The sequence below is a fragment of the Fukomys damarensis genome, unplaced genomic scaffold (assembly GCF_012274545.1).
Source record: "Fukomys damarensis isolate Sample0158 unplaced genomic scaffold, DMR_v1.0_HiC HiC_scaffold_30, whole genome shotgun sequence".
Lineage (NCBI taxonomy): Eukaryota > Metazoa > Chordata > Mammalia > Rodentia > Bathyergidae > Fukomys > Fukomys damarensis.
In genome coordinates, this window is record NW_022900942.1 from 30,807,176 (window position 1) to 30,817,504 (window position 10,329).

Genomic DNA, 10,329 nt, shown 5'->3' on the forward strand with positions numbered 1-10,329 from the left:
AGCTCCACGAAAAATTTATTGCTTCCTATTCATTCACTCAGGAATTGGTTATTAAATTCCTATTGCATTCACTGTGTCACATTAGCCTCTTAAAAAATAGAGAGTGAATGAGAGGAAGATATTTATAAACTTAATTACTTATAAATAAGGGGAAAAATCAAAAACAACCAGAGACTGGTGATATGCCTTAAAATAGGTCAAAGCATCATGAGTATTTACACATTTGTTGTCATCAGTCATTGCAGTTTTCCAGCTGTTTATTACTGCAGCAAAATCATTACTCTATCCGAGACCCTAGAGATTTCTAGCAATGGGATATTAGAACTCTTCATCTGAAACATGTAACGTAGATATCATGGCAGATGAGGTGAGACCTTGCATTCCAGTGTTCAAAATGAGGGCTTTAACAATCAGATGACACCATATTTGAGGACAGAAACCACTGTAGGGTGCTGAAATTGACTCAGGTAGCAGTAATATTATGAAAATGGCAGTAAGCATTCCAGGAGTGAAGTAGTTAGATACCATTAGCCCTCTGTGTCTATAGGTTCCACATCTGCATAATCAGCAAACTGTAGATCAAAATGCTGAAAATTAAATAAAATCAGTACCTCAATTCTGAATATTTACAAATTTTTTAGACTGCATTATTCCCTAAACAATACATCATAGCAACTATTTACATGCCATTTATAATGCATTCTGTATTAAACTAGAGATTATTTAAAGTGTAAAGAAGGATGTGCATAGGTCATATGAAAATGCTATTCCATATTATATAAGGCACTTGAGTACCTGTGGATTTGGATGAGGCAGAGGGCTTTCTGCAACCCACAGCCTCTGGACTACATGTGCATGGAGCTAAGGCAGCCATACAGAATGAAGCTTCTGACTGAAAACTTCCTGGAGGATGTAAATCTTGAGTCAGATCTTAAAGGATATTAGAGGTTGGCAAATGGGAACATAAAAGAAAAGAAACTTTGAGAAAGAAAAAACACGTGTTGCTAAGCAAGATGCTAGAGAATAAATGGATTGCAGGAAAGCTATTGACATGAGACTTCCTACTCATTACCAGGCCCTCAGTTGAAGATTCTCATGATTTTCTTCCTCTGGTAACTGCAGTAGCCTCTTTGCTGGATTCCCAGGTCCATGTCCTTCCAGAAAGACAAGGAGATCCTTCAATGCAATCAGATAATGCTAGGCCCACGTGGTACTCTGATTCTCAGCACTTCATAAAATAAACCCAAGTCTCTAACAAAAGCAAAAAGACTCTCAAAATCTATTCCCTATCAACCCTGTGAGTCTAGTTTATACTGCTGTCTCCCTCATTCACTGACCCTCACAAATGATCTCCTTTGCCACAAAATTGACAGAAGTTTTCTTTAAGGTCATTGTACACTGTGACCTTTTGCCTAGAACACCTCCTAATCTCCTTCATGAGGCTCATTACTACCCACGCAGGATGAATAATGACCCTCCCAGAGATGTATACCTATCAATTGCCATACTAATCTTCACAGATATGCTATATGACACTTATGTGGCAAAGGGGAATCAAGATTAAGATGAAATTGAGGTTAATTAGCTGGTTTTACAATAGGGAGATTATTCCAGATTATCTAAGTACATCCAATTGTAATCACAGGATTCATTTTGCTTTGTTTTTGCTTTGTTTTGTTCAGTATCAGGGATTGAACTCAGTACCTTGGGCTTGCGAGGCAGGTGAGGTACTAAACCCCAGCCTCCAAGGATCCTTAAAAGGGAAAGAGGGAGACAGAATGAGCCACAAAAAAAGAATGCCATTAAAATGATCAGAATTATGCAACTTTTCTCACTCTGAAGATGGAAAAAGAAGGCTGCAAGCCAAGAAATGGGAGAAAGTAAAAAACAGGTTCTCCCCTACAGCCAGCAAAGGGGCTATAACCCTGTCAATACCCTGATTTTATCCCAGTGAGACCCAGGGAAGACTTCTAAACTCCAGAACTGTAAGGTAATGAATCTGTATTGTCATTAAGTTTGCAGTATTTGTTTTAGCAGCCACAGAAAACTAATACACCTTCCTTCAGATCTCAGCATGAATCTTCCTCTCCAATTTAAATTTGTTCTTCTGCTTTTATAATCCACCCAGCCCTGTGTTCTTAGGACTTATCACAGTAGGTTGTTAAATATTCATTGTATAATTGTTTAATACCTATCATCCCTTTTAGGTCCAAATTTCCACAAAGGCGAAGACTTTGCAGTTTTTATCACTGTAACCCAGCACCGGCACAAGGAAGACCCTTCATAAATATTTATTGATTAAACACAGAAAGTCCATATGTCCACAGTGCATTTTACAGGATTTCTTTCAAAACCAAATTCAGAGTTCAATGATTTATTAATGGCACACAGTAAGGAAGTTGCAAATTTGGAACTCAGATACCTGTCATTCTCATTTGCAGATTTGGAAATCAAATACCAGGTCTTCCCGCAGGGTCAGTGGCTGAGTCATTCATGATCCATTTCCTAGCAGAATCTTTCAGGGTAACTCTTGGTGACAGTTATTCTCTCTGTGAATAATTTTGTTCTTGGCTGTACATTTAAAACGTCGATATCTCACATTCAGTCTCCCGGGTTTGACCAAGACCCTAAAACTAACCACAAACCCACACTGAAAAGGGCCCTGACCAAATCCCAATGCTTACTTGCAAAAATCAGAGGGTTTAGAATGCAACTCAGTAAAGAATCTTAGTGTTTTCTAGTTTCCAGCTCTCAGTTAAAAGGCTCCTTCTGATTTATAGTTTCAAGTCAAGAGTACTGAATTCGTCTATTAACCAGACAGTGTCACTCAATCGCCAGCTTTGCTGTGACCTTTTGTAACTGGGCAGCTACTCACACCCTAATTCAGTCATAGGTGCATTCACCAAGTATTCACTGAGCTGTCTGCACCAGGCCTGTGCTGGGCATGTCGTAAGTATTTTCTCAAGTAATCCTCATACAAGTAATCCTCACAGTCTCAGTTACAAGCAAGTAATGTCATATTTTCTTTTCATATATTAGGAGACCGGAGGTGTAAGAACTTGCCCAAGGTCACACAGCTGATGAATAACTGAGTTCCAGCTTTCCTCTTGCTTCCTTCAAAACCCAGCATGACCACACCCCTGAGAGTACCCTCCCACACAGTACCAGGCAGTGCTTCTCTGTCCTTCATAAGCTAAAGGGCCATCAGTCCTGCCTCTGAAAGGCTTCTAGACCAGTGATTGGTGGGCATCTCTGTTTCCTTCTGTCTTCCTAATATCTGAGCACTTCAAGGAAAGGACTGGTGGAGAGCTAACGTTTGTTGTATTTTACCACCATTATCTATTAGCTTTATAAAAATTATTCAAATAGGGCCAGAGATTTAGCTCAGTGGTTCCACTGCCTGCCTCACAAGCACAAGGACCCAAGTTTGATCCCTGGTACCAGGAAAAAAGATAAATAAAGGTAAAAATAACTAAAGTTAAAAGGAAAGGATCAATTCCTGATACTCAGAAGCCCAGGTAGTATAACTGAGGAAGAACCTGTTTTTCTCCCCCCATCCTAACCATTTTTCATAAAAATGTTCAGGCTTAAGTAACACATGTACATTAATTTTAATACAGTTAAAGTTAGGGATCCAAAAATTCATTTGGAACAAGAAGAGACTTAGAATAACAAAAGCAATTCTAATCAACAAAGACATGACAGGAGGTATTTACAAACCCCAACTTGAACAATTTTTTTCATATGTTTATTTGCTACTTTTCCTTCTTTGTCTGAGAAATGTCTGTTCTTTTCAGATGCCCATTTTTAAACTGGATATTTATATTTGGCGGGGGCCTGATTTTTTTTTTTTAGTTCTTTATATGTTATAGATAGTAATCCTTTGTCTGAGAAACAGCTGGTAAAAAAAATTTTTCCCACATTGCAGGTTAATTCTGTTGGTGGTTTCTCTCACAGTACAGAAGCTTTTTAAAAAGATGAGATACCAGCTGTTGATTCTTTGTTCTAGTTGCCATGCTGCTGAGGATTTGTTTTTAATGTCTCTTCCTATACCAGTGTCTTCAAGAGTTCTACCTAGGTTATCTTCCAACAAGTTTAGTGCTTCTGTTTTAATATTTAGATCTTTGATCCACTTCAATTTTAGTTTAATGCATGGTGAAAGAAGGGGTCTTACTTTAATCTTTGGCAAGGTGAAATCCAGTTTTTCCATCACCATTTATTAAAGAGATTATCTTCCCTCCTGTGAGAGTGGCTAGCTCCTTTGTCAAAGATGAGGTGGCTGAGTATATCTGGAGTTTTTTTCTGCATCTCCTAACCTATTCCACTGATTCTCAAGTCTGTTTCTTTGCCAATACCATGCTGTTTTTAACACAGTGGCTTTGTAATATAGTTTCAAACTGGGGTTTGTGAATATCCCGTCATGTCCTTGTTGCCTAAAATTGCTTTTGCTATTCTAAGTCACTTATTGTTCCTAATGAATTTTGGGATCATTCTCTCCATTTTGTGAAATATACTGTTGGGATTTCAATTGGGATTACATTGAATCTATATAGCATTATTGGAATTGTGTCCATTCTTACTATATTGACTCTTCCTACCCAGGAACAAGGGATGTCTTTCCATTTTCTGATATCCTCTTCAATCTCTTTTCAGAGTGCTATAGTTCTTAATGTAGAGATCTTTTACTTTTACTTCCTTCATTAGATTGATTTCTGTATTTTTTTTTTTTGGATGTTATTGTGAAAGGGATTGTTTCCCTGATTTCTCTCTCAATGAGTCTGTTATTTGTGTACAAGAAGGCTATTGATTTTTTTAGTGTTGACCTTGTATCCAGCTACTCGACTGAATCTGCCAATTAAGTCTAGAAGGTCTTTTGCATCTATTTAGAGTATCATGTCATCAGCCAATAATGACAGTTTAACTTCTTCCTTTCCTATCTTTATTCCTTTTATTTCTTTCTCATGTCTAATTGTTGTGGCTAATGTTTCAAAAACTATATTAAACTGGAGTGGTGATAGTGGAATACTTGTCTTGATCCTGATTTTAGCATTGAAAGCTTCCATTTTTTGACCATTTGGTATGATGTTGGCTGTTGGTTTTTCATAGATAGCCTTTATCAGATTGAGATAAAGACCATCTATTCCAATGTTTTGTAGGGTTTTTATTATGAATGCTTGTTAGATTTTGTTATTAGTCTCCTTTTGTCTAGCCTTCATTTCACCAAAACCCAAAGTTCAGTGAAAGACAAAGTTTACATAGACCACAGTTAAATTATTTCTAGAAGTAAGTTGCTTCTCTGAATTCTCTAAAACAGTGTTCTGGATATCTAGCTAGATAAACAGCTAGAAACTTAATTGCTGAAAAAAGTATATAGTGAAAGGTGCCAAGGTTTTTATTCAAGATTTTCTTCTATCTGCCACAATGGCAATTCCAAGAACAAGTCAGGATGCACACACAAAAAAAACATACAATTTCACAGGCTCATGGGGGACTAAAAAATGTGGCTTTTGTCTGAAGTATAACCCCTCTGTTTCAGTCTTCATTCTTTTTTGGTTTTTGTTTGTTTGTTTGTTTTTGGTACCGGGCATTGAACTCGGGTCTTTGGGCTTGCAAGGCAGGCCACAAAACTGCTGAGCTAAATCCCCCACCCTCGTTTTGTTTTTTGTCTTTGTTTTTTTGTTTTTGTTGTTGTTGTTGTTTTGTACCAGGGATCAAACTCAGGTCCTTGCACTTGCAATGTAGGCAGTGGAACAACTGAGTTAAATCCCTGAGCCCCTCTGTCTTCAATCTTACCTTTGGCATTAGTAGAAAAATTGAATTTTCTCACCTGAGAGTTTTTTTAACATGTGAGGTGGAATGGAAGATCATGGGGAGGAAGAGTAGAAAGGGTTTATTCTACTGAGTCTTCAGTCCAGTCACCCACAGGGAAAGAACAACTAAACTCATGAGTTATGATAATATACTTTATAATTTCTCTTCAGTAGGATAAAATTAGTTTCACAAAAATAATTTTCCTCTAATTATGCTACAGATTGGATCTTACATATCTCTCAAAAGTCTATGTGTTGAAGGTTTGTTACCCGAGTGATGCTATTAAGAGATTGTGGAAACTCAACAGGTGGGGCCTAGGGAGAGGTCTTCTGATCCAGTGGAGGAGGAGGGGTAGCCTTGAAGGACATAGTGTGGATCCCTGCTCTTTCCTCTTCCTTTTTTTGTTTCACTTCCCAGCCACCATGAACTGGCTTCTTTCTGTTCTGCGCTTCCTTGCCACAGGCCCAGAAGCTATTGGACCAACTGATCATGGACTGAAACTGGAAAATATGTGACCCATAATAAACCTTTCCTCTTTATAAGTTGTATCTCAGGTGTTTGTCACAGTCATGGGAAGCTGCCTCACACATATTAGAGCTGATATATAAATTTGTTGAAACATTGAACTCATAAGTAAATTTCAGGCTCTTGCATGTCACATCCATATGAAACCAAGTTCATTTAACATATTTATTTCTCAAACAGCTAATAAAGTTATGAATTTCTTATTTAGCAACATCATGGAAGAGGAGAATCAGTGTAATCAGGATAATTCATGAATTTGCCAATGATTCTCCCAGGTATAAATATTAATCTCTCTTCAACATTTATCTATGGCAAATATTTCTTCTTTGTCAGAAATTCCATTCACAAAGCATAAATTTGATCAAAATGCAAGATTTAAAAATTTATTTAAATTTAAGGATTTTTTCTGAAATAGTTTCTCAGGTATTAATTCAAACTTTTTCTAATTAATGACTACTTCCCTATTTCATGTTTAGGATAAAGTTAAAACTTTAGTGCTGCCAGTCATAAGCAACAACTTTGGATTCAAAAAGAACTTTTAGGAGTGCCAAGGGACTTTTTTTTAGTGTCAGTGGCAATCGTGGTGGCTAATTGGGGAATGGCAGTCGCAGCTTCAGTGGACAGCACTGTGCTCACTTTCATGTTAGTCACATCTCCCTAGAGACAATCTCAGTGGGTCTTATGGGCCAAGCATTCTGCTTCTTGTACAACCACCACTGAATGAAGATTTAAGATGATTCTTTAGAAATTTGTGTTTTTCTCTCATTATCAGATGCTCCATTAACATCCCATGGTTACTGCATTCACACATGCTAAGATACACACTGATCAGTGAAAACAATTTCTCAGCTAGAAATAATTGAAGTAAATAAACAAAGAAAATGTTTTCCAGAATGTAAATGTAACAACCGCTAATATTCTGTAGTTTCTCCCTTGTAATTCATGCAGTTAGGAAAAACTTGAAAGATATGTGACATGTATACAGTATATAAGATATATGTGTGTGTGTGTGTGTGTGTGTGTGTGTGTGACATATATAATCAATTCAATTATTCATTATTCTACAACAGGTTATTAAGGGTGACTGTCACAATATCTGTGCCCAGGATATTGGATATTATTTTTACCTTTTTTAATACTAAAAGTCATGTGTATTAATTATTTTAAAATGTAAATAATTCAAAAATGTTTAATACAGAAATTGAATGTCCTTTTATGATTTCACAATGTGTAATAATAAGTCTTGTATATTTGTCTAGTATTCTCAAACTTATATATTGATATGTATTTTTTCCTTCCACCAAAATAGGGCCACATTGTAGGTATAGTCCAAAACCATCTTTGAAGCTATTGTATTTTCACATACACAATTGTTTCTAATTTGTTCATTGATTTTAGACCCTCTACAGTGTTTTGTTGTTGTTGTTTGTTTATGGTCTTGTTCTTTTTTGTTGTTTTTGTTTTTGTTTTTGTTTTGGTACAGGGATCAAACTTGGAACCTTGCACTTGCGTGGCAGTCAGCGGCGCCACTGAGCTAAATCCCTGGCCCATTTGTTCATTGATTTTAAGATCTATGATGTTAAAGAGATGGAAAGTGTTAGATTTGAATTATAATAGTTAAAATATGATATCTGTACATTAACTCATCCTACTGACTAACATTTCATATTATGTATTTAGTGCCTTTAATCAAACTCACCACTAATTCAGGCATGTGGATTAATAATTTTGTTTTATTTGTGCTTATTGTAGACAGTTGAGGTGGCTTCAGTAGATAGTGGAGTAATTGAGGTATCTGTAGTGGAGGTTGGGACTATGGTTCCTGTATCCTTCTTAGTTGTATGTGATATGAGACCATAAGTCATTTTTACTGTAAATTTTTTGTTCTACCAGAGTTATTAATAATAGAGGCAAGAGACACTCATGTTGTTATATAATGATAGATCTGTTTAGTTATTTTTTTCATTTCCATTCTATGACTAATAACATGTGTCTTTATGGATACTGTTATTTTAAAAGGTACAGTCTCATTTGATTTTGGCATCACAGTGGCTGTACTAGTCAATATTGTGGCCTTGGAACTTGCATCTTTGTTCCTTGTAGTTGTAGTGAAAGTTCCTTTTGATACTTTTGAAGTCTCCCATTTAGTGGGACATAGTATACTGGCTCTCATGTTGCTGGTACTAGATGATAGGGTTGTGGGTATAACTGGTCAACTGTAAGGTAGAAGGCACATTTTGTGGAGAACTACTGAACTGTGAGATATCAGTATGGTTCATCATGGGAGATGGGGTAGCCTATGTAGGAACTATGGCATTAATGGCTGCAGAAAGGCAAGTTGTATATTGGCTTCTGGCATTGCTACTGGTAGTTCTTAAAATAAGATACTTAGTTGATTTCTTTGTAATTACTGTTTTAGCTACTGATACTAAATTAAGATCAATTTGTGGTATTCCATGAGTTGGTGGATGATCATATATTTTACTGCTTTAAGATAGTAACTAGTTTACTACTCTAGTGGTAAGTATACACAAAAGAATATAGGCCAAAAAGACTCTCCATGAAAACCAAGTACTCCCTCTTTCTTACAGAGAAAAAAAAAAGTGCCCATCAATAAAATACTGACTTTTAAGAACCATAGATTAAAAGGAACTCAATTTGGCTAAACAGTCATCCTATTTGCCCCTTATTTTCTCACATTTTATTTTTATATAACTTCATTAAATTTATGCTTTATAAACAAGAGCAGAAATTTCGACTTGTGAAAAGAAAATCTTAGTCTCAGTGAAGTTAACTTGGAGGTACACAACAAATGCTGTAGAAATGTCAGTACCAAGACCAGAATTAGCACTCCCTGTATCTAACCTCTATGAGTAGATCAGTCACCTCCAATTGGTCCTATTTCCATGATGTGTCTTCTATCATAGACAAGAATGTAAATTCCAGAATCAGACCATCTACGCACAAATTCATTATTTACTTTTTACTCAGGGTACAAAGTTAATCATACTTTATACTCACTCCATGCTTCAGAGTCCTCATCTGTAAAATAGGACAATAATAGTATTTACATCATGTTGTGAGCATAATGTGACTCTAATACAGGTAAATAATTCAAAACAGCTTTTACCATATTGCAAGCCACTGATATATTTTGTTCTTAAGATTATTAATTACTATCCCCTGGCTCCTTATATATTGAAATATTATATTCATACTGTGCTGCCCCACAATCTTTAGCACTTCAACAATTTGTTATTGAAAAAAGTGATAAACTACAGGAGCAACAGTAATTGTACTGCTGGATATTTCACAGTACTAGGGAAGCCACTGTAATAGAGTACTAACTAAAGGAGGAAAGTCAACTCTAATTTGTTACAGATTCAAATTGATGGCCCAGAGAAATTTGCACCCCTATAGATCTGTGGGACTAAATTGCTTTCTTTTGAGATGCTATAAGCATATTTAATATTCTCATCAGGAATTCACTCTTCTCACTTCCTAACTTGCTTGTAAGAGTAACAAAGCTATTGAAAAGGAAATAGGGGCCAGGGATTTAGCTCAGTGGTTTTGCCACCTGCCTTGAAAGCACAAGGACCCCAGTTTGTTCAATGGTACAAAAAAAAAGAGGGCAAATGGGATTTGTACAGCCTGCCTCACACTTGTTCTTACTGTGATGCTGGCCTCCACCATCCTCTGAAATCTTTCCTTTACTTTCCAGATCACATAGTCCTCTAACTTCTTCTTAGGCACACATTGAATTTAAGATCTCTGTTAGCCTTCAAGTAGACATGTAAAGTAGGCAATGGGATAAATCAGGCTAGAGTTCAGGAGTGTCTGGGCCAAAGAGATAAAGGCATGAGTCATTGGCCTATAGATGTACTGACAAGCAACAAAACTAAATGGGCTGATAGGGCCCACCCTTTGGCCTCACATGCCAAAGGAGACCTGTAGCAGCTTGTGACCTTCTGGTGTGCCTGCCTCTTTAGTGTG